The 25,616-nt window shown below is 43.2% G+C and overlaps 1 protein-coding gene across 1 annotated transcript in view; it reads right to left on the reverse strand.

The window, feature by feature from the left end:
• Positions 1 to 13,311, reverse strand: part of LOC115330661 — a 38,072-nt gene extending 24,761 nt beyond the window's left edge. Inside the window, exon 1 of the mRNA XM_042293646.1 lies at positions 13,090 to 13,311. The gene's annotated coding sequence lies outside the window, so the exon portion shown is untranslated. The remainder of the gene's footprint in view (positions 1 to 13,089) is intronic.
• Positions 13,312 to 25,616: the final 12,305 nt, after the last annotated feature.

The raw sequence follows: 25,616 nt of genomic DNA on the forward strand, positions 1-25,616 counted from the left end.
CTTTTTTTTTTCTTTTTTTTTTTTCGGAAATTGTGACTAAAGAATTTCGACACCTGTATTCGCGACCAAATTTTGCGACCCTACCGGAGGCATGAAGCTATCGAGTCACCGAGCCGGCGTTGCCGTAGAGCCGCGCCGCTTCTTGTTTCAAAAAGCTTTTGGTAACCGAAATGGCTCGCCGCCCGCGGTGGCCCGTGCCGCTCCTCGGGCGTCGGATGTCGACATCGCGCCTCTAGCGTTCCCCTTGCTGGGCAACGGGGAAGGAGAGGAACGCGATGCGCCACGCACTTTACCCTCCATCCTTGCAAACGCGCACACAAAAAAAAAATAAAAGTTACTTTTGTTAGTTGTTTGAGGCGGCTCGGCTCGCGTGTTGCTCATGGCGACACGGCGGCTTTGCTTGCGTCTTTGTAGTTTGTCTTCCGTCGCTTCGCACCTTCTTTCGTTTCCTGTCGTCATTTTACAACGGTGTCAGTGAAGTATTGCTGCGAATACGCGAGGATGTCTACCCAGCTGAAGAAGCTTCGGACGACGATGACATGTCCAGAAGTTCTGACGGTGATGAAGTTTTTGGCATCGCCCCGTGATTTAGCTGAGGGTGATGTAAATAAAGGTTTGTTTCTTTCTTTTGCCCAAAATTTCCCCTGTTCTTAAAAATAAAAAAAAGTCGACCTATATTTGAATTACTTTTTTTTTATTCTCTATGGACCCAGTAAATAGGGTTCGACCTATTTTCGAGTAAATACGGTAACTTTAATTTTTATTTTGGTTTACGTCGGACGCAACTCGAATGCTTGACAGTTACGTTGGGCGTAACTTTAATTTTTATTTCGGGTTCCGTCGGACGTAACGTTAGACACTCCGTTACACTTAAGGAAAATAGGGGCTGCTGGTTCATCATATAAACCAACCATTTGTGTTTAATTAAAATGTATCACTGACCTCAAAAAAAATGATACTGCTATCCTAGAGTTTATGCTATAGGAATGTAGCGCTTCAAATAAATTTGTTAATTTTTACTTTTAGTCCCTGCCCCCTCCAGATACCACATCTGGCCTAAAGCAGTGTTCCGGATCTCCTTCCAAGACCTCAGGCGGGTCGTCATTCAATCCATGAGTCGGCGGCGTCTCATGGGCGTGTTGCTGTTGCTTACTGGATGGTGCTACCGAGGGAAAAGTGGTCATGCTTGGGAAAGCCAAGTATGGCCGCCGTAAGTATACATATTGTCTTTACCTTTGCTAGAATGCACTTTTAAGAAATGCACAGTTCGCATGTGTGCATCTCTCAATGTTTCCACAGTCGGCTGTGTGTTTTTTTTTTTTTTTGAGTGCTCCAGCTCTGCTAGTGCTAGTTTCTCTAGATCATGCAAATGGGATGCAACACTAAACCACATATGCTCTCGCAACAAGCAGTGCTTTGCAGAAGCACAGTGGAATTTACTCTAGCTTTATAATGCAGCACAAAATAGTTGACTCCAAGTATAGCTACTTTTGTGACTCCGTTTAACCAAAAGCTCTGCCGAAACAAACTTGCCGCCTTATAGGTAGTGCAAAAGAACCTCGCGTGCCTAACCTGGAGAAGGGCATTTTTTTTATAGGTCAATTTTTTCTTAAACCAATACCTTCAGCCTCCTTGAAATGTTAACATCATGTGACACACGGAAGAACAGTAAACTCTTTAATGTTGGCGAACCTTTAATTTTCGCGGCCTTTAATTTTGCAGAATTCAGTGGCTGCGATTATGTGCTCTGTGACCGATTCGAGAAGAAATAGGGGCCCCGAAGATAAGGGGGTTTTACTGTACATCGGAGGAAAGAGGAAGTCACTTTTGTTTGTATGCAAGAGTAAAACCAACAACAACAATCATGGTGTCGACACTTTGTGAGCCTATTTGTGTCTATTGAATGATATCAATTTTGTTTTAGTTCGTTAAACATTGTTGCCTGTACACTGTGGGATGTCGTCTTCAACACGAGCAGTGGTTTTCCCTGAAGTAGGCAGCATGGACGCGTGCCGCAGCGCAACATAGTTCATTTGCAGGTGGTACCGCAGGTTGAAGGATGGTTGGCACAATATGGGGGAATCACAATTCAATGTTCTACCTCGGGCATAGACAAGATTTGCTCATTCTAAATCATTTTGTCTAAAAATCGGGGATTTGCGATGAATGTACCCGCATGGTTGGAAGGGCCAGACAAGCCTTGTGAGCGCTTCGTTTTCTAGCGTCTCAGTCCTGAACCCACTCACGCACCACATGTGTAGATGTTCCAATACATGGGACCACTTATTTGGAAAATGGTGAATGGCAACTGTTATCTTTATCAGACTTCTGTATTATGGTCAAAGTTGGACTGCATATTTGCAATACTTTTTCTCACTTAAAAATATGTCATACTAAAATATGTAGAATAGCCGATGACAAAAAGAGAATGGCTGGGCGTCCTCCAGCACGTGCTTGTGCTTTTTACCCCACTTTGGACAGATGTGCTCGCTCCAGGCTCATGAGGCGCTGAAACGTCATCGAAGGTAGCAGACGGGCTGGTGGTGGAACAACGGAGACTTCTCCCTGCCTTCCTCATGCTGTCAGTGAGCGTGTACCTCTATACTCTAACTTAGCTTAACCTGCACAGAGCTGAGGAGAATAGGCTTGGCGAGTGCCCTTACTGCATATGCATTTGTACAGCTGAGGCACTTTCTGAATCAAGAACATTGTGTATCTTACCTTCAAAAACACATCATTTTGGGGGTGCAAGAGGAATTGTAAGGCATATCTTTGTTTGTATTGTCCTATTACGTATCGCAGGCACGTAGCCAGGGGGAGGCTTATGAGGCCCGGCCCCCCCCCCCCCCCGATATCTTCCATTTTGCATGGGTCCTCCTCTCCCCCCTCCCCCTCATACAGCATTTTGTTATGAGTGGGCCCCCCCTGAAACAAAATCCTGGCTACGTGCCTGACGCATCGACTCCAACTTAATGCGGAGTCGACCCACCTTGTTGATAAATTTAATGCCTGCCAGGTAATTTGTTTTGCATTCAGTTAATATATCAGTATTCAGTTAGGTATCCCAAGTCATTAGTCGTTGAGATGCAGTCTCTCTGTAAGTCAGTCATGTTTAACATTCATAAAACTGCTTGTCAAATAATGGCACTGTCGAGGACATGTACTCGGCTCGAGCAAGCGCTGTCCACAAGCTGGTTGTGTGGATACAGGCAGCAAACATCCCGGTTGAAACGTCCTTCCTCGCAATGTAGCTCAAGACTAGGTCAGGGCCCCACTCACAAACGTCTATACTTTGCATCTCTTTAAGCTGGACCACTTTTTACACTACAAGCCATTGCAGCAAAAACAGTGTGACACATGATTATAAGCTCGACGTACCATGGCGTCCAACTTGAAGGTCACATGGCTTGCAGCTTCTGCCGTGGTTAACTTTAAACTGAGATAGTTTGGAATAATGCTCTCGGTTTTTAGTGTTGCCCGGCACGGTTAACAATTTGGAAATATAGTGCTGCATTGAAAAATCTGCATTCGTGACTGTATCACCTTATGAATGCATACTAGCTATTAAACTCTCCATTCTGCAGAGAAATGAAATGCACTTTGCTTCCAATTGCAGCTACTTCTGGAACTTCATGGTATGAAGCACCTTATGGCTGCAAGCTCTGACCGATCTTGTTCTCTGGTCTGCGCAGGCCCATTGCAGGGAGTCACTCCGAGAGCCTCACCAGAGGTTCCTGCCCGTGGTCGTTCTAAATTTTTTTCTTGTAGGTATGCATCCTTTCTGTCTTTCCCTAATGTACTCGGGCGTTTTCTTTTCATTGTCGCAGATTTGCCTCAAAATTGGTTCAGCACAGAAATGGATGCTGTACAACCGTATCCCGCATATTTTGTTCAAGATAACTTTTCTTTGCGAAAGCTAGATTTTTTTTATAAAGGTTAGTCTTTTTTGTTTTTATTTACAAATTTATTTGAGTTTCCATGGGCAACACTAAGACGTTATGCCAAGGGCAAGGACAAGTTCGCTGCTCTAACTTGTTCTCAACTGATTGCAAGAAATTTTGTTAATGTCGTGAAACCTCTTTCCAGCACTTGCTTTGCAGCATGGAAACAAATTATACATGGGACATACTCTTTTTTAGACTGCTTGCTCATTCTGCAGGTCTGCCTTCTATAGATGTCGTGCTACTGGAGAGCAGGCGAATTCGATTGTTGGTTTTGCCATTGCTTTTTTTTAGCTGTTGTCTTAATAGTTCTTGTAAATTTAAAAATTTTCCTAAAAAGCAAGTCGGCAAGAATATCTAGTTTGACTAGTTAGCTGGAAATAATGATCTAGTACCCTTTAGTCAGTAAAATAGATAGTGTATGCCGCTGTTAGTGTCAAGTTGAGATGCACGCTTTTTAGGCATTTTGCGCAGAGTGGTACCCATTTTTATTGGTTAGCCTCTTGGTGCGCCAACTAAACTCTTTCTATCCAGACACCTGCCCTTTGCTTTTATTTGGCAGGCTCTGGCAATAAAATAATATAGTGTTATTCCTTGGTGGCTTAAAAACCTAAAGAAAGAAGTTTCTCCATGTTTAAACGCAAAGTTTCATAAAGGCAAAAATGAATTAAGCCAGTAGCAGACGACACATAGCCTCAACAGTGCTCCGCGCCAACAGTGTTGCGTCAAAATAGTGGTCGTCTCCTTTTTGCTGCCTTCTCTCTCCCTCCTTCGGCGCTCTCCTCCCTTTCCTCCTTTCCGCCACCTTTGTCACCACACCCACTGGCTAAACTCTCCCACTATACGGCTCTGCATTGCAATAGTAGTTTTTTTTATAGTCTTTAGAGTTAAATGTGAATATTTGACAGAAATCTCCCAGGTTGGGGTGAAAGAGGGTTAAATGAATGCATTTGATCATTCGCCTTAATTCAGTACCCATCATTTCAAGGCCTGTGTGGCCTTGTCCTGGGGTGTGTCTATGACTGTGGCTGTGAAGGAGCAGTTTTTTAATAGGTACAAGTACAAAGTATAAAAGCAAAAGGATCTATGTGCTGATCACGAAAGAATATGCTAGCCATTCTAATGTAGCTCTGCCAAGTACTTGATTGTGATTTATTTTTATTTCCAGCTACTTGGTTGCCTCAAGATCTGGGGATCCTAGTGGCCACAAGCTTGGACTCAATCTTCTTCTGTGGTCTGGCCAGGACCATGGGGGAGGTAATCCCAGCAACAAGAGCATCACAGTATCTCCCTGCCTGTGACTTTCGATTAGCATCACGACAAGGGCGTGCTCATGCCACCAAGTGTTAGGTATGCTACTCGAAATAAGCATTCTTACCTATTCTTGAAGTGAAACAGCAAAAGCACTGCTAAGCCTAAAATGCAAAAAACATTCAAATCTCGGGTTGGATGGAGTTCCAATTACAAAAAGGCGTCTGCAGACATGATTCACATGTGAACTTAAAGCCCACGGATGTAGGTTCGACGGAGTCACAGAAATAACTTCCCGCAGATGGCTTCGCTAGTGCTATACCCAAACAAATTCTTAAAATAATTATTGTGTTACGTTGGTGTCATCAATCTTATGTACCTACCCCACCCAGCAGTCGGGAGATTTGAAATATAAAAAAATGGGAACTTGCACATTGTCAGCTCTGCAAAGATAATATATTGAACCGAGCATAGCACGTTCAACTTAAGAAAGCAATTCAGTGCAGGCCTAGTTTTAAGGTTCACATATTTGTTACTGCCCTTCATAATGAAGTAAAAACTGCTGAAGTTGTGGCCCACTACAGGCTTTCTATTAGTGTTAAAAAGTGTTATGGCAGTTTAAACAGCTCGCTCCAAATATTTTCTAGAAATGCATAGGTTTATGGAAATTATTATGTGGATGTTTGCAGACAGTCATGGTGAGACCAATCTTTAGTGCCAAGTGTTCCACTTATTCAGAGTTGGTTGAGTCTGTAAATATTGTAGGTCGCAAATTAAATTTTTATGGTATGCAATGGGCACAATCATACGTAATGACTAGCTCTACCTAGGGGAACTTTATACGTTTACTACGGCAAGATGGTTTCGCAAAACTAAGTATTTAGTTTATTCAACTCCTGCACTAACCTTATCTCTAGAAACTTTTTATATTCTTTACGATGCTGAGTTAGGATTCTGGAAGTAGTTTTTCTAGAACTACGCTAGACATTTCCAGTTGATAATTTTTCTCGCAAAGCATTCGAGAGAGCCAAACCCTATAATATACGGATGGAGTTCCAGAATGATGCGACTGGCAGTTTGAAACATTTGGCACTGTAACAGTAATAATGCCATGTCATTTGCCTATGTAATGCTCATTTTCGCAGATCAAACTGCTTTTTCCGTCTGCACTCATTTTCAGTGGACTCATTCAGCGAACTCGCACCCGAGACTGCAGCGCTGGGTTCTGCGAAGTAATTTGAATGAATATAGATGCAACAGGTTTTTTTGAGTGTGCGTCTAACACGTATTCTTCACATTGAATCTGCTACTGTATTTATGACCGTGTCCTTAAATGTATCCACATTCCAGCTTATTTTTATTTTGACGTTTGAGTTTTCTTCAGTACTTTTCTCAACATCTGTGCTTGTTGAGCCGTACTCAAGACCATACATCTTGTCTTTTCCTATTACATTAATATATAAAACTGTTGATGCCGAGTGAGAATTCAAGGTACCGAATCTGTCGTGCGAGTTAAATAAGAACCAATAGAAAGCTCTACAAAGGAAATTTTGTTAAAGGAGGCTGTATAAGCATTAAAATAGCACATGCCATGCTAAAAAAAAAAAATACAAATTCTTGTTAGGTATGCAAGGATGACACTGCTGTGCTGTTTCTGATGTGTCACAAAAAAAATCAGTGCCATACAGTGTTCCTTATGGAAGTACAAACTGTCGAATTCAAAGCCCAGAAGTTTTATTCAAGAATGTTCCTCAATACAAATGTATTTAGAGATCTGAGCCACTGACTCATACATGACTATGTGGCGAACATTCATTTTCATGTGCATTATAGTTTACAAGGTCAAGTCTGCATTGATTTATTGCATTCATGCTGAAACTGGGAGGGGTTCTCTGGGTATGAATAAAGATATAAACATTTCTTAAAATCAAAACATTTGAGAACAGACTATACGGCTCTGCATTGCAGTAGTAGTTTTATTTGTAGTATTTACAGTTGAATGTGAATATTTGACAGAAGTCTCTCAGGTTGGGGCGAAAGAGGGTTAAATGAATGCATTTGATCATTCGCCTTAATTCGGTGCCCATCATTTTAACGCCTACGTGGCCTTGTCCTGGGGGGTGACTGTGACTAAAATAAGAGGATCTATGTGCTGATCACGAAAGAATATGCTAGCCATTCTAATGTAGCTCTGCCAAGTACTTGATTGTGATTTGTTTTTATTTTCAGCTACTTGGGTGCCTCAAGATCTGGAGATCCTAGTGGCCACAAGCTTGGACTCAATCTTTTTCTGTGGTCTGGCCAGGACCATGGGGGAGATAATCCCAGCAACAAGAGCATCGCAGTATCTCCCTGCCTATGACTTTCGATCAGCGTCACGACAGGGGAGTCCTCGTGCCACCAGGTGTTAGGTATGCCACTTGAAATAAGCATTTTTCTTACCTATTACTAGAACAGCAAAAGCACTACTAAGCCTAAAATGCAAAAAAACATATTCAAATATTGGGTTGGATGGAGTTCCAATTACAAAAAGGAGTCTGCAGACATGATTAACATGTGAACTTAAAGCCCGCGGATGTAGGTTCGACGGTGTCACAGAAATAACTTCCCGCAGATCGCCTTGTTCGTGCTTTACCCAAACAAATTCTTAAAATAATCATTGTGTTTCGTTGGTGTCATCAATCTTATGTCCCTACCACACCCAGCAGTCGGGACATGTGAAATATAAAAAAACAGGAACTTGCACGTTCAGCTTAAGAAAAAAATTCAGTGCAGGCCTATATTCATGGTTCACATATGTGTAATTGCTCTTCATAATGAAGTGAAAACTGCTTAAGTTGTGGCCCACTACAGGCTTTCTATTAGTGTTAAAAAGTGTGATAGAAAACATGATTGCGCTTGGAAGATGGGGACATAGGAAGGACAGACACAACAGAGCGCTAACATTCAACTGATTTAATTCAAGAACCTCAGCGTAGAAACGAACTTTGTCACCGCACCACATCTCAACCAATCCGTTCTGCCACGGACCGCAAGTATGCCAACTCCTTATCCGCCAAGTCAATTGACGCCATACTGACACAACTTGTGCCGGAACTATTTATAGTGTCAGCCTCCATAATCTCGCTAACAGTCCTATCTTTGTGCCTCTCAAGAACAGTAGACGAAGCAAATAATTGTTTGCACCCTCAGTCATGACAGTGACACGACAGATCATCACTGCGAGTGCAAACCATTATTTGCTTTGTCTACTGTTCTTGCTAGGCACAAAGATATGACTGTTAGAGAGATTATGGAGGCTGATGCTATAAATAGTTCTGGCACGTGTTGTGTCAGTGTGGCGTCAATTGACTTGGCGGATAAGGAGTTGGCGTACTTGCGGTCCGTGGCAGAGCCACGGATTGGTTGAGATGTGGTGCGGTGACGCAGTGTGTTTTTACGCTGAGGTTCTTGAATTAAATCAGTTGAAAGTTAGCACTCGGTGGTGTCTGTCCTTCCTATGTCCCCGTCTTCAAAGCGCAATTATGTTTTCTAACGTACCGTACAAAACTTGCCCAACAATCAGCACTCGTTAAAAAGTGCTATTGTGTTTTAAGCAGCTCGCACCAAATATTTTCTTGAAATACATAGGTTCATGAAAATTATTATGTAGATGTTGGCAGACAGTCATGGTGAGGCCAATCTTTAATGCCAAGTGGTCCACTTATTCAGAGTTAATTGAGTTTGTAAATATTGTAGGTCGCAAATTAAATTTTTATGGTATGCAATGGGCACAATCATCCGTAATGACTAGCTCTACCTAGGGGAACTTCATACGTTTACTACGGCAAGATGGTTTCGAAAAACAAAGTGTTTAGTTTATTCAACTCCTGCACTAACCTTGTCTTTAGAAACTTTTTGTATTCTTTGCGATGCTGAGATAAGATTCTGGAAATAGTTTTTCTAGAACTACTCTAGATATTTCCAGTTCATCATTTTTCTCGCAAAGCATTCGAAAGAGCCAAACCCTGTAATGTACGGAGGGAATTCACAGAATGATGCGACTGACAGTTTGGAACATTCGGCACTGTAACAGTAATAATGACATGTCACTTATGTAATGCTCATTATCGCAGATCAAACTGCTTTTTCCGTCTACACTCATTTTCAGTAGACTCATCCAGCGAACTTCCACCTGAGACTGCAGCGCTGGGTTCTGCAAAGTAATTTGAATGAATAATGATGCAACAGGTTTCTTTGAGCGTGCGTCTAACACATATTCTTTATATTGAATCTGCTAACTGTATTCATGACCATGTCCATAATTGTATCCACATTCCAGCTTATTTTTATTTTGACATTTGAGTTTTCCTCAGTACTTTTCTCAACATCTGTGCTTGTTGAACCGTACTCAAGTCCATACATCTTGTCTTTCGCTATTACATTAATATATAAAACTGTTGATGGCGAGTGAGAATTCAAGGTACCGAATCTGTCGTGCGAGCTAAATAAGAACCAATAAAAAGCTATACAAAGGAAATTTTGTTAAAGGAGGCTGTATGGGCATTAGAATAGCACATGCCATGCTAAAAAAAAAAAAGAAATACAAATTCTTGTTAGGTATGCAAGGATGACAGTGTTGTGCTGTTTCTGATGTGTCACAAAAAACAAAAAAAATCAGTGCCATACAGTGTTGTTATGGAAGTACAAACTGTTGAATTCGAAGCCCAGAAGTTTTATTCAGGAATGTTCCTCAATACAAATGTATTTTGAGATCTGAGCCACTGACTGATACATGACTATGTGGCAAACATTCATTTTTATGTGCATGTGCATTATAGTTTACTAGGTCTAGTCTGCATTGATTTATTGCATTCATGCTGAAACTGGGACGGGTTCTCTGGGTATGAATAAAGAGATAAACATTTCTTGATATCAAAACATTTGAGAACGGACAAAAGGAAGGATCTGAGAACGGTATCTTAGATTCTCTTCTTTTTCTTACAGTATATCTACTGTTCACTTTATTTCACCTGATGCATTTAGTTTTTAGCGCAGCTGTTAGCACCCGTTTCCGCGTTTCGCGGCGTCGCTGTCGGCGTAACCGTTTAACTAAACTTGGCAGGAAATTGAATTAATGTTGTGGTGATGTGACGTTAATATTTCCGCTAAGTCTAGCTGAGAAACTGAATGTTTTTATGGATGACGTGACACGGTCATGCGACGTCATTTTCCCCGCTACTTTTAGCGGAAAAACTGCATTTTTGTTGAGGTTATGTGACATCAATTTCCGCGCTAAATTTATTGGGAAACTTAACCCGCTAAATTTAGTGGGGAAATTTCCCCCTAAATCGGAGGGAGCAGAAGAGGAGGAGGGGAGGGGAAGGAGGGGCATGCCCTCCCATCTTCCTCTTCGAGAGCTGTACTGTATTTTCTCATTACAGAGAATTGTAAACGTCTCATATTTCATCTCATGTTTTTTCAACTTTTATATTGCAGGTGCGCTTGCAGCACAAATCTGGGTTGTGCTGATCCTCTACGCACAAGTTAGGAACTCCTGAGTGACAAGAGTGGGAGTTTGGTCTGACAGCTCAAGGGACACCATTGTTCAGTATTGAATTTTTAATTATCTTCTTTTGAGCAAAGTTAAGCTTTGCTGCATGCAGTTCTTCTAAAAATAAATACCTGCAACCAAATTTACCAGGTCACGACATTTTGCCTCTGCTCTTAGTGCTCCTGGTGAGCCTCAGATAAGAGCTTACTGGTGTGCAAACATCATAATTGTTTGAAACCACTCACTGATGTAGACTCATTGACATCCGGCATTCCAATGAAACGCTGGATATCCACAAGTCTTTCTTGAACAATGCAAGCGAGAAAGGAAGCATACAATCATATTGTATTGGGGGACATTCTACAGAGTGTTTTTTTTTGTATATTTTACAGATTTAAAAAAAAAAGCTGTAAAAGCTACATTTACGCAGTCTGTACATGTGAGTTATATGGCCAGGGCGGCATGGTATAAAAGGCTAATTTGTAATGATCAGTCGGCTTATTACAGAGATGTGCCAGACTTCTTTCAGAAAACTAGATGGAGGTTCATTCTCGCGTGGTTTTATCCCGCGAATCTGAATATCCCGTTCGTTTTCCACAAAGATATAACTAAACGTGAGAAAACACAAAAAAAAACATCCTATCAATAGTGACATCGTAAGAAGACCTTTCAGCCGCCAAGTGTGTGTCGCTTAAGGGCCGCGCGTCCAGTCGCAAGTTTTCTAGGTATATTCTCCCGCATTGGCACCAGTCGTGACACATTTTTCTGCCCCTTTAAAAAATAGCATGTGCGTGCATAGCTTTCATAGGCGCTGAAGATGCGTGAACAAAAATTTTGAAAGCTGCTCTTGTGACGTCGCTCTCTAGGGAAGTGCTTTCAAAGCGCTTTAAAAATGACTCTATGCAGCCTCGATTAATTAAATTGGCAAATAATTTTGATATTTGAGATTCTGGAGGTCAAATGAAGATTTAAAAGTGTTTTCTCAAATACAAAACCGCTTCAGCCTCTCTCTATGTTCCTGAAATTTTTAATCAGTGAAAATAGACCCATGGTTCCAATTAGAAACTTCTAAGCATCATCAAAACACACTAAATCAATTTTCTTTGTGAAGATATAAGACAAGAGCAGCATTTTATGGTGTTCTAAAAAAATGGTCAATTTGGACGCGTTTCCAGACTTCGGTTTCTTACCAGAGCGCATCTTTGCACCTACGGTCCTGCTGCCCGGTGGCCGCAGTGCGAAGCCGCCCCCTCGCCTCCCTCGTAGGATGGAGGGAAGCAAGGCGCGCGTGTGTTGCGCGTCTAAGCCCCTGGGGAACAGGACCGTGGGCGCAAAGATGAGCTCTGATAAGAAACTGAAACCTAGAAACTCGTCCAAATAAAACATTTTTACAGAGCGCGTAAAATGCTACCCTGCAATATATCCTTCTAAAAAGAGTTGATTTTGTGGTTTTCAGTGACTCAGCAAGTTTCCAATAGAAACCATAGTTTCATTTTCACTAATTAAAAAGTTAATTAACAAATTGTATTTAATTATCTGACTGATCGTTACGACTAGGTCCCTATCTACGTACGCCTGGCCATATAACTCGCCTGCACAAATCGCATTAATTTAGCTTTCACGACCTTTCTAAACATATATGTAAAGCTTAAAACTAAATTGCCGTGTACAACAGTGAAAAGGCGAAACCACCATGTTGGAGCCATATGGCTCCAACATGCCGGTATCGCCTTTTCGCTGGTATAGGATGTCCCAGATTACGTTATCCATGTATGGTTCCGTCCGCCTGCGTGGTTCCGCCATAATCCACTACGCCGGTATAGGACGTCCCATAATACGACACGCTTGGATGGTTCCGCCTACCTGTATCGTTCCGCCGTAATCCACTATACTGGAGCTGCCTTTTCGCTTGTATAGGATGTCCCATATTACGGTTACGCTTGTATGAGCCTTTTCCATCATCTTTCCATCATCGATATTTTCCAACAGGGTTTTCTTTTTTTACGCGTTTCGCTCGCGTCGCTTGAGATCACCCACAGCGATAAGACGCGCGGGCCGACAAAGAAACCTGGCCAGTACAGATATGGGTAGGCAGCGATGCGTGCCGACGCGAAGTGACGACCCACGTGCGATAAAACGTTTGACAGGTCGACCGACGTGTTGGGTGACCGAATCATGGCTTCGCGATTAGAACTCGCAACCCGTCGGACGGTTTGACGAAAAGCGCGAGGAGAGATGCTCGCCTAAGGAAAATACCTGTCAGAATACACTTCTCGGGCGCGATTAGGCAAAGGCAGGGCAAGGAAACAAACCAAGGAGATGCTTGAACGGAAGCTTAGGAGGACACAGAGAAAAAAGGCTTACCTTCGAGAAGCACCGAGGAATGAGCCAATTGAGCAGTGCCCATAACCTCCAGGGCTGTTCATTCTTGCTCGCGTGGTGCCTCGCCACTTATTAGTCGCAAAATCCATTCTCGGACGCGGCATATCGGATCGATATGAGTTCTACGTAAAAATAAAAGACACACCAAACCGCAACAAAGCTTCGGAAGCTTCGACGCAAATGAAGTTTAGGGTGGATTGGATTGGCTTGTAAAAGACTTTGTTTCGAGGTGCATAAAAATGCGAAAATAAAAAAGTTAACGTAACATTATTCGTAAAACAGTGGCGAACCGAAACAATAAAACGTTTTAACAAACTTAAAGAACTAAAACAAATGTATTAAAATAAAAGTTTTATACGCGATACGAAACTTCGCTTAGCCACACAACTACGACGGGATTTTAGTTTCGGTTTGGAATCGGAGGCTGCGTATTTTCGACACCGATTGGATATCCAGGGGGCGTGAACAATGGCGTCATGGACGTAAAAATAGCAGCTTTTATGTTGACATCTTAGTTATTTTTACGTCAACAACACGTTTTCTTTGGATGCCGCTGACTGCATTGTGAAATGTCGGTAGCTCGGCGTGTGTGTGGCCGGGTGCTCGGCTCGGCGGCTCGGCGGTGTCCGCGCTGGTGCGTGTTGTCAACATTGCCGCCTGTACTCGTCGCGTTCTTAGGAACATCAAAATAAGCGTTCTCCATTTTCAAACTTCGCCCGGTGCCGTCCGTCACTCCTGTTGCAAATGAAGATTACGTGTACCGGAGGCGACAGAGCCCAGCCGCAGTAATTTCGTACGCATTTTTCTGGAGCTGTACTTGTGTGCAGTACGACGGATTATCACCCTTGCATAGAATAGCTGCGAAGGCCGTGCAAGCAGCGAGCGAGTAGCCTTGACTGGCATGACTGCACCCGATGCTGGAGCGCTCGTGGCGCGCGATCCAAAGCAACGAGCTCGCGCTTTTTGCACTGTCGTCGACAGCATTTTTCTTTTCTTTTTTTTCAGTGTTAGTCATAAAAAAGAAATGTCGTAAATATCGTCAAATGTCCCAACAAAACAAAATGTCAGAAAAAAAAAAGGCGGCCGAGGCTGAGGTTTTTAAGGGTCTATGAAGTAATTTTTTTTTATTTATTTGTTTGCCAGTTTTTTTGCGCCCCTCTTTGAGTACTGTCGCATTTTTTTGTATTATTTTCACGTTTATTTTTTGTTGGTTTTACTTCGGATATTATTTGCATAAGCATTTTTGAGCTGACTTCGCACCTGTGGATATTGTCATGATGGATTCGGGAGCCCATTTTTGGGTCTTATAAATTTTGAGCCATTGTAATTTCAACTCACTGTAAATAATTTAGGAAAAAATGAAACGTTTGTCTGTAAATATGGTTGTATTAGCGCGTGTGGATGTAGATTGTAGTCATATATTAACACTATTAAAATATTCAGATATGGCTAATTGTCACATTTTTATTTGCCTTGCTAACAAAAGTGTGCCAACCAAATTTATTTTAGTGATCTGGTGTCTTCGAGTATATAAACTAATTTATTATTATTTATTGAAAATATAAGAACGTAGGATTTCATTATCCCAAATTGTTAACTTCTCTCATTAATTTAAGAAAATTTACAAAAAAAATGTACAATTCGTGACATATATTCGGCGATTCAAACATTTGGGCAAGGAATGAAGAAATGCGTTGCATCCTTAACATGTTGTTTGAAGTTATATAGACGAAAATGGTCGCTCCCAGAAATAAGTAATTGTAAAGTAATTGCATTACTTTTTGATGTAATTTGTAATTGTAATGAATTATTTTTCACATTGTAGTAGTTGTAATTATGGTTAAACTACTTTTGGAGCGAAATGATTGTAATTGTAATTAAATTACATTTTGGAAGAAATTTACCATGTATGGTTTTCTTCAATTTGCCGCGGAACACAAGAGCCAATTGAACCTCTAGCGTATATTATAACTATGGTTTGTACCTAAAGTTTGATTTACTTGCAGCAGAATTTGGCCGGTATTGCACTGCCACCGGGGGCGCTTGATTGACAATAGGATGAGTATAAAAAGACGATACCCGAATTCTGTATTGACACCTGCCAATAAAAATACGCTAAAGGGTTCTTTCGCCATTTGATTGCCATTGTAGCGCCTACCACGTCAGTGCCAAACTTCAATAAAGGGGTAATACCGTGTCCATAAATTTCAAGCGAGAGCAATCGAATGGCGATAGGGGCAATAGAATGTCAGTCAGATGTATATTGAATGGCGGAAGCCATTTTTATAGGGGCCTCACCCAGCGGTGCAGCAGTCACCAGCAAGCCTGCAGCGAGCCAGGGCGGTTTGCGTGGCCCACCGCAGCGCTCCCTGCCGGCGTTGCGGCTGCTTCTGCTCCTGTCACCGCCGAGAATGCTTTCGCATTCACAACTCATAAGAAGTGTTTAGGTGTCATGTTGCTTAAAAATACCGATTAAAGATCAATCGCCGAGTACAGGCATAGGGAAGGAAGATGATGAGAGGAAAAAAATTGGCGTCAGAGTGGAAAGACCCGCTCCCATTCGCGCAGTCGACAAGTCATCTTTGGTAGCGTTGATTAGAGTGATGCCGATCACGGGTTATTCTTTTTTTGTCTTTAGCGAAGTAGCATCCGTGTCTACGTTTTAAAAACATTACACTAAGTCTTAAAAATCCTTCAGCCTTTCCACTCTCGTGAAGAAGAAAGACCAGCGGAGCTGTACTCGATGCATTGTGTGCTTTTTCTTCGTCGTCGTCTGTTTTTCGTGCTGTTTCCTACGATGAATTCCCACCAACCCGCCCAACTATCCATTCTTCTATAGACCCTTTCCGAAATTCAGTCTGGCCACTTTGATCACTATCATCATCAGTGAAACGGCATTTGTGCCATACCAATGGCAGCCTTCTAGTGACTGATAAAGGAGGACGTTGAAGATGCTCCTAAGCGGATTTTGTCAGGCCTGTACATTCGGGGGGTCAGTACGACGCGACGAAGGAATGGAATCACAAGAGCTACGTAAGCGTTTATTTCTAATAACTCAGATTCAGTCGATCTGTGGGCGGCACACAATCGGCTTTAAAGCACTTTGGTGTATAGAATTTCTTGAGGCATCTGAGGGGATCGGAGCTTTGTTCTGAATGCAGGTTCTTGGTCACCATCGAACTGAAAGTGATCGAGAAAGAACTCACACTGAACAATTCCTCGCGTGCCGTTGACTTGCGAAAGCGACGGTGCCGATACAAGTTCATTTCCGCCATTGATATGGCAAAACCTAAACTGCTTTACAAACCACCAGATGGCACTGAATTTCGGAAAGGGTCTATTATAACTGGAAAGGTCGACGCCATCTACGAGCGACGGCGGAAACCATGTGTGCTTGCCGCCGTCGCTTATAGATGGCGGTAGCTGTCCAGGTAGGTTTGTGTCGACATACCGGACACGATCCTGGGGAACCTAGCTCTTAACAGCTCCGCTGTAAAAACATTACATTTAAATTGTGGTAAGTTTTTGCAAACATGCGGTTTCTTGAAATACGGTGTTTATGCTTACCTGTAATGTCAAAACAGTGAAGCGTCTTAATTCATAAGGAAAAAGTAACGCAAAAGTGGCGTGCGTTACTTTCTATTAGTAACGGTTGAACTTTCCTTTTATTTTGAGGTAAAGTATAGGTCGGTAAAGCGTTCCTTTTATTCGCAGGTGAAGAGTAACGTATATCGTTACTTTTTTTCGATAATGCCAAAAACACCGGTGTTGAAAGGTGAATCTCAAAACTGCAAATGTTGTGCATGATCGACGGGGGGCAGGCGGCCTTCGTCGAATAAGGCTCTACCTTAAAGGAACACACTAGTGCCACTAAATAAGCTACGCTTCACAGTAACGACACTTGGCCATATTGTGGCTTAAAATCATGGTTGCCAGTTATCTCAAGCTTTATTTAAAATCACAGGAAACGCTTTTGCGCCCTCCACGAATGTTTCCACAATTCGCGACACAGCAATGCAACATTACATAAGTTTCCTAACACCGGATCTAATGCTGAGGAAGTCGCACTTTGGACTCATGACGATAGGCAGTTGCGTCAGCTTTGTACAAGCCCCAAAATGGCGGCGCTTACAACAATGTCGAGCAACGGAGTGCCGATACTCTAAGCGCAGCTCATTTAGTGGCTCTAGAACACACCAGAGACTCAAATTGAGAAAAAGAAGGTCCGGTTACTGTTATGGTTACCGTTATATTTACGAAAATGGTTTCTTTTCAGCTTTTTAGCGTTCCTGTTTCCGAGCATCGCTTACCGGTTAAGCGTTCCCCAATCACCGTTTTATTTCTGTTTGAGTAAAATGCAGTAAATAAGATTTTAGAAAGCTGCTGCAGTAACAATCAAATGCGCATGATAAAGAAAAAGAAATATAGCGATACTTGGTTCCTTCGTACGTTTTACTAAGAGACTGAGTTTCTCAGACCAAGATGAATTGGGCATTGCGCCTGAAATAAGAACCAGGTGCATCACTGCCATTGCTAATGCTTCTCAAACCCTGGGAAACATTAAGTGCATCCCAGGGTTTGAAATTGACGTTGAAAAGGAAGCGTTGACAAAAATACGCGCAAGTTTAAGTACCGCCTATGTACTTGAACTTGAGCATATTTTGTCAACGCTTCCTTTTCAATCTCTGCCTGTTTTCTTTCCCCGTAAGATTTTCTGAGCAGTTTCCGAACGGAAGATGCTGGCTTTAACGTAGAAATTTCGGAATGTATGAAGTACCTGGTCAGGTCACTGACTGCTTCTTTTTCCTGAAGAAATGTCTCGTTGGTTTCATCAGGTGTGCCGGCATGTGACAAGGGCGCCCAAAGAAGGGCTGGGAGACCTGGTCTGTATCCTGCAAATTACCCGATTCTTGCAGCATGCAGCTTCCGCAGTGATTCAACGTAAGGGCGCTTGACACTGCGAAAATTTTTGTTGGAAAATACCTTCTTCTGTGAACGCGGAGGTAATCGGCACAAAAAACTCGGAGTGAGCAGCTGCATCCATTGCGTGCACAATGGCGACGTCTGTCGCTTCTCCAGTTGCTTTGTCTGCGTCGCCAAACCAACTGAAGCCTGAAGGTTTCGCAATGCTGTTGCGACCGAGGAGTCCCCCCGCTGACGACCAACGTCACTAGCCAAGAGCCAGGCAGAGTCCAAGTTCACGTGCAGTGAATCCGCCTATGCACTCTAAAAAATACCCATGCGTTTACTTTCCCGCAGAACACTCGGAGAGCCAATCAGCGCAGTTTACGGAGGCAGCTCAGCGAATGACGACGCCGAAACATACATTTAGACCAAAAAACGTGGTCTGAGTTGTGACATTAAGCAATGCAAGCGTGACGTTTTGCATTGCTTAATGTCACAATTCAGACTGCGTTTTTTGGTCTAAACATATGTTTCGGCATCGTCATTCGCTGAGCTGCCTCCGTAAGTTGCGGTGATTGGCTCTACGAGTGTTGTGCGGTAAAGCAGACGCACGGGTATTTTTTAGAGTGCAGTGCATGCTCCCTGAGCCTATCATTTATACAACGTCCCGATTGACCTATGTATACTCTGCCACATGATAAATGAATCTTGTAAACCACGCCCTCGCTACACTCCACATACCTGGTCTTATGTTTCTTCTGACTGACACCGACGCGTATCTCGCCTCGTCCCACTTTTACACACAATCTGCTCAGTTTTTGAGGAGCTGAGAGTAATACGGGAACCCCATGTTTTTGCCCCACTTTCTTTATATTGTGGCTCACCTTATGAACATAAGGTATTACAACTGGCCTACGCCTTGGCTTCTCTCCTAAAACACCACATCCTCCCCAAAGTTTCTTTATCAGACCCTCTGCCACCCCCCAAAGAAGCGTAGGTGGAAAGCCTCCTTTCTCTAGCTCAATACCTGCAACCTAAAGCTGTCTTCTATCTTATCTGGGCAAGACTTCGTTAAGGCAGCCCTCAGGCATGTAGAGGCAATGCCGCTCTTAATTACTTTTGAGTGATTAGAATTAAATGGTAACATCCTGTTCTTAGCCCTCGGGCAATAAAACCAACACACATGGGAATCCCGAAATAAAATCTTAAGATCTAACAACTGTAAGCTATCATCCGCGGGACTTTCACTGGTGAAACTGAGCCCTGATGCACTGTCCCTAAACACTCCTAACATTTTTTAAATCAAGTCTTCTCTTTCAGATCCCTTCTTCGAACAAAAAAAAAAAACACAAAGTAATCGTATACATACCTAAAGACACGAATAACTTCTTTATCCAACCGGCTTTTCATATCTCTGTCACACTTTGTTAAAAACAGGTCGTTCAACACGGGTGTCACGCTCGTCCCAATGCACACACCCTCCTTCTGTATGAGCTTTACTCCTTCATGAACAACATAGGTGGAACTCAGATAGAAACGTAACAATTCTAAAAAACCCTCCTCATACACGTCACACTCATTTTGAAACTTTAAAACACCAAACGTTTCAATAGCTTCTCTAACCGCCTCAAAAAGTGCCTCATGTGGGATAGAATAAAAAAGGTCTTTGACGTCGAAAGAAACCGCGTCACAAATACCGGGATTTAAATCTTTAAGGAGTTCCACCGCACTCTCGGAATTAAAGACCCTAAGGGATTGCATAAATGAAGCTGCTACAGGTGTCGTTGAAGGTACGACGACACCTGTGATTGCCACGACCCCTTCTGCGTGACTATCGCCCTAAAGGGCATAGCCTCTTTGTGTGTTTTAACTGAGAAAAAGATACTCGGAGAAAACCTTTAGCTCTTTCGACCGACGCTTTCAATCTATCAAGACCCAGGTTTTGCATCATTTGAATAGCCCTGTCTTTAATCTTTGTAAGTGAAACCTTCTTCACCTCCTTAAAATTCTTCTCCAAAGCCTGCTTGCCCCCAACCGAAAAATCACCTTCGTGTACTAGGACGAACCGCCCCTCCTTATCTGCCAACACCAACTTGAGGCGTTCTTTCAAGCAGAAGGATACAACCTTTCCCAGGTTAGGACCTATTGGGCAGCCCTTCTCCGAGGGAGGGTGTCAACCCCATCCAAACTGCATCGTTCCCTCTCATCCTGTTGCGCTCTATCTCCCACATTTCTGACTAGCGTTAACATTTCCGGAGGCTTGAGGCTTGCCTCAAATGCAAACATGAGTCCTTTCTCAAGAATCTAGACCACCTCTTCAGGTACGTTGGTGTCACGCACAATTATCACATCACATACGCCCGTCTTTGCTCTCCTTGACGGCTTCGGTAACGACAGAAGTAGTTGTCGCCATAGAAATTCTGTGTTTTGACTAGCCTGGCGTCGACACCCTTTGAAATTCCACTCAGCCACCCTCTCTTCTTTGTAAACAGAGTAGCACCATACCTTAACGCTTTCTTGGAGGAGTCTAGCTTGTTTACAGGTTTCAGCGCGCAAAATCTTGGTAATCCTTTTTGCGTGTTTCATGGATGGTGGTACTTGGAAGAGGTTCAGTACCTTGCCCGGGTACTATCCCGTCCTGATGGCGTAGGCGCAGTGTTGTGCCTTTACCTCCGTGATTGTGATGGCATTGATGAAGTAGATGTCTGGTTGATGACACGGCGAAGAGTGAAAATAGCTCCATGTAGAAGAAATGAACTGTAGAAGGGTATGCACTTGGGCTAGTTGGTGATCCATGTTTGTGAGGGCTAAAGTGCTAAGAACAAGGGACGAGTAAAAGAAATGAACAACACAGAGCGCTACTTGAAACTTAAGTTTATTCTGTGGTGGTGGTCTCTTGTTTGGTTTTAAGTCCCCTAGGTTAGCCTAGCAAGTTGTGCTGGCGTTGGCAGGAGACGAGCCTTAAAAAGGGCTATTTGTAGATCATCTCCCTGGAGCTGTTTGTCTCCAGGTCTGTTCATCTTGCTCTTGTCTAGAGTCGCGTCGCGAGTCCCGTACTGCGGAAAAACTGTAGGAGCACCTTAAAACCTTCCGGCATCCTCTTTTTGCTCCTTGTGGAATCAGCAGCTCTTCCGTCGTTCGTTTGCTTCCGATGGCCAGTCTGCCATACATTATTTCGCGGCTTCCACCAACGCAGCGCTGTCGTGAACCTTGGCTCGTGGTTGCGCACTCGTGGATTCTGTGACTCCCTTCGCTTTGAAAGCGCGCACGACGATTACGAACGATACTTTCCATATGCGGGGCACTCCGTTATCACGTGCTGCACCGCTTCCACGACTGGGCAGTTGTGGCACTCCGAGCTGCGCCGTCTTCCCATCTTCTGCCGGTAGTTGTTTGTGAAAGCCATTCTCGTACGCAGGCGACGCAGCAAGGTAGTTTCTGTCCGATTCAGTCCTGTAAGTGCCCCTTTTGGTAGCGCCAGCTCCTCTTCCTCTTCCCGAAAGTGCAATCGTTTGCACTGTGCTGCCTGTCCCGGACCCGGTGGCGTTGAAATGGTTGGAGCCTCCCCATGAGCCGCCGTTGCCATTTGGTCAGCCTTTTCATTTCCTGTTATTCCCACGTGACCTGGAATCCATTGCAACCATATCTCAGTTCTGTGTTTTTCCAGGTCCCCAAGTGCTGTCCTTACCGCCACGGTGGCTGGATATCCTTGTGCTATGTTCATTATCCTCTGCAGCGCCCCTTTGGAATCTGTGATGACTACCATTCGCTGTGGCGGCAACTTCACGGCGATACGTAATGCTCTACCAATTGCAACCATCTCCGTTGTAGTAGACGACGCTGGTGCCGAGAGCCTTCCGTTCCATTCTAGCCCGATATTCGGAATGTACACGGCTACTGTACTTGATGTTCTTGCCCTGTTGACGCTGCCGTCTGTATACACCTGCAGCTTATCTGAGTTGTTTTTTTTCAAGTGATTCTCAACCACGGCACTAACCTGGTGTATCGTCCCGTCTTTTTTTTTTTTTTTTTGACCTCAGGTACTTGATATTCGTGTCGCAGTCCGCAGAAGTTTTTCTCAGAAAAACACACATATATATACACCGTAAAATCGCGACATGTTCTACAGAAACGCGACATCACCCGACCAGTGTTCGTCTGTCCGCTAACTACTTTACGAAAGATATTAAAAACGCCACCTCAGAGTCAAACAGGGCTATAGATGGAGCGCTGACATATGTTCCTTCAACGCATTCAGATATGAAAAAAGCTTCGGATATCTCCCTTGTCATTTTGTTTCGGTTTCGGGCCAAGATAATGGTGTTTTCAAACTTCGGAACACACCCACATCTGTCACAGTGCACAGCCAGATTTCCCGAGGTCGACGATCGAAGTGACAGTGCGTGGTCCCTGAGCCTATTGTTTATACAACGTCCCGATTGGCCTATGTATACATTGCCACATGATAAATGAATCTTGTAAACCGCGCCCTTGCTACACTGGACATACCTGGTCTTATGTTTCTGCTGACAGACACCGACGCGTATCTCCCCTCGTCCTACTTTTCCACATTATCTGCCCAGTTATTGAGGAGCTGAGAGTAATACGGGAACCCCATGTTTTTGCCCCACTTTCTTTATATTGTGGCTCACCTTATGAACATAAGGTATTACAATTGGCCTACGCCTTGGCTTCTCTCCTTAAACAGCACATCCTCCCCGAAGTGCACCAGGGCTCAGTTTCACCAGTGAAAGTCCCGCGGATGATAGCTTACAGTTTTTAGATCTTAAGATTTTATTTCGGAATTCACATGTCTGTTGGTTTTATCGCCCTAGGGCTAAGAAGAGGGTGTTACCATTTGATTCTAATCACTCAAGAGTACTTAAGAGGGGCGTTGCCTCTACATGCCTGAGGGCTGCATTAACGAAGTCTTGCCCACATAAGATAGAAGACAGCTTTAGGTTGCAGGTATTGAAGTTAGAGGAAGGAGGCTTTCCACCTACGCTTCTTGTGGGGGTGGCAGAGGGTCTGATAAAGAAACTTCGAGGAGGATGTGGTGTTTTAGGAGAGAAGATAAGGCGTAGGTGCAAGATAACAGAAGCGTTAATAATTTTTCAATCACTGTCGTATAACATGAATCCTGCTTAGGGCCTATATTCCATCTCCGACCATACGCATTTCTCGATTTATTTATTTCATGAGCCAATTTTGGTAACTGAATACAATAGCATTTACACGAAGGCATTCTCGTATGGTCACACTATCCACTACATATGGGATTATATCTTTCTATAGATTCAAACTTATCAGCTTTGACTTTATTAATATCATAAACTTTAAAATCAAATGGATTGTTTAATCTTCAGAGAGTGTTGAGTCAGCCAGCTATGAAATTAGATGATTTGTGTCGCCGCTGTAGAAGGCAAACTTTCCGTATGCAGAACGACTGCTAACTTGGGGTTTTTACATGCAACTTTCAAACCTGACCTTCTGATCTTCTGTGTACTGGACGAGTGATTATGGTTCTGTTAACCCGCGGGCTACAAGTGGCCGACCCCTGACCTAGTACATTATTTTCCAAAAAAAATAATTCAGATGCCCAAAGCAGCTGTAACAGTAAGAAACAGACATGTACAAGCTTGTGCATGTCTGTTTTCGTCCATCTGTTTGTTTTGTGCTTTCTTACTGTTACATCTGTCCCAACACGCTCGTCAAAGTCTCCCAAGCAGCATTCATGAATATTTTGTGTTTTTGTTAATTATGCAAATCACTTCTGTAAGCAATTTGATGGTCAAACGTTTGAATAAGCAAGGCATGGCCCTAGGGCGAGCGCCAAGTTGTTAGCCAAGAATAATTTAAGCTCATATATCTATTGAAATGCGAACTGCAGCCAAAGTTCTAAAATACTATACTCTGTGTGTCTGTCTGAAAAAGTTTATTACTGGTATATCAGGGAGGTAACTTAAGATGGCCCGGAGGGGGCCACCTCTCACAAACACTAGGTCGGCTCCTTAGGTTAGGTAATCATGTCCTTCAATATATTCCAATTCATTATAAAAATTAAAGAATTGTTATCTCTGGGGTGTGCTTTGTTGCAATGTACAAGTGGTGTGTGGTGAAGTAGGCATCATGAGAACACCCTATACTTGGTCACAACCTTTCTTGGCAATGCAGTGAAGAGGAGGAGAGCCCGCGCACAGGCTTTATTCAGCGCTCAAAATGGTACAGGGAACGCGTGCCTGTACCCTCTACTGCATTGCCAAGAAAAGTTCTCGGCCAGTATACGGTGTTTTTATGATACCTACTTCATCACACAACACTTGTGTATTGCAACAAAGCACACCCTAGACTTAAAAATTATATTTAATTTTAATAATGAAATGGAATATATTGAAGGACATGATTACCTAACGATTGTTAGCTTCTACGATACTGCACAACATGCGGTAACATGTGGTGACATGTGTACCGAGAGGGCCACGACATATACGCTGAGGCAAAGTACACTGCACCACAGGGCGAATATGATTCTGCTACTGTGTGGTTCTAGGTACACAGATGAATGCTGAATTCATTATTGTAGCATTCAAGATGGTATTCTACATTAGCACATTCACCACACTCGTCACTTTGACTTGAGGCTTGTAGGTATGAGTAGAATACTGCGACTATAGGTTTTCACATTGAGCTTTCAAAGCTAAGTCTGGCACTTATGCCATCACCTCTTAGATAACAATATGGGTCACGTGCTTCGAAGCTCAGTATTCACCTAATTTCCACTTTCATAGCTTTCACGTACTTCCTAGTTCCAATGAACTGGTGGATTATCCTGACAGTGCTGACTACTTTGTTGAAAAGGCAAAAAAACACCTATGGTATTCCTAACACTATTTATGCTAAGTGGTTAGGGAATCATTAACAGCTACGGGAGGAGACCGAGACAAACAACTGATAGCCTAGATACAAACAAAGCAAGAGCAATAGGTGAAACGCAAAGAAAAACTGAAGTAAGCACTTGCAACGTTGACAATCTAGTGCTCCATCCCAGTTGTTTACTGTTTTTCCTTAAAGTTGAAATCAGGAAAACTACATTTCTGTACATCCTACTGCCCCCAATGGGATGGATATGTCTATGTATGACTTTTATCATACACACAGCCACTGGTGTAGCAGGAATGGTTTTTGGGAAAGGGGGGGGGGGCTGGCTTTCTTTAAATTTTGCGTATAGTATTCGAAGTACTGTACAATTCACGAGTACAGGCGAGGTCGTCCCCAACCTTCGGGCGGTAGACCTTCAATATTCGTCTTGCTTTACTAACAAAAACAGAAAGAGTGATGATTTCAAGGAGGGGGAAAGGGGGGGAGGGGGTGGGTTTGATCTTTTAAACCACCCCCCTGCCTGCGCCACTGCGCACAGCATTTTAGGCGTACAAAATGAGAGTGCATTGTTAAAGGGATGTTGAACAAAACTTTAATGCATGTGATAGTCACAGCAAGCAGCTGTTCAAGGGGGATCTTAACCACCAACATGAAGATGCAAACACGAGCCCTGTCTTTGCTTCCTTTGGCAATCGTCTCTGGTGCCGCAACTAGTGTCATGATGT

This window comes from Ixodes scapularis, unplaced genomic scaffold, assembly GCF_016920785.2.
Source record: "Ixodes scapularis isolate PalLabHiFi unplaced genomic scaffold, ASM1692078v2 PGA_scaffold4__175_contigs__length_147842914, whole genome shotgun sequence".
NCBI lineage: Eukaryota > Metazoa > Arthropoda > Arachnida > Ixodida > Ixodidae > Ixodes > Ixodes scapularis.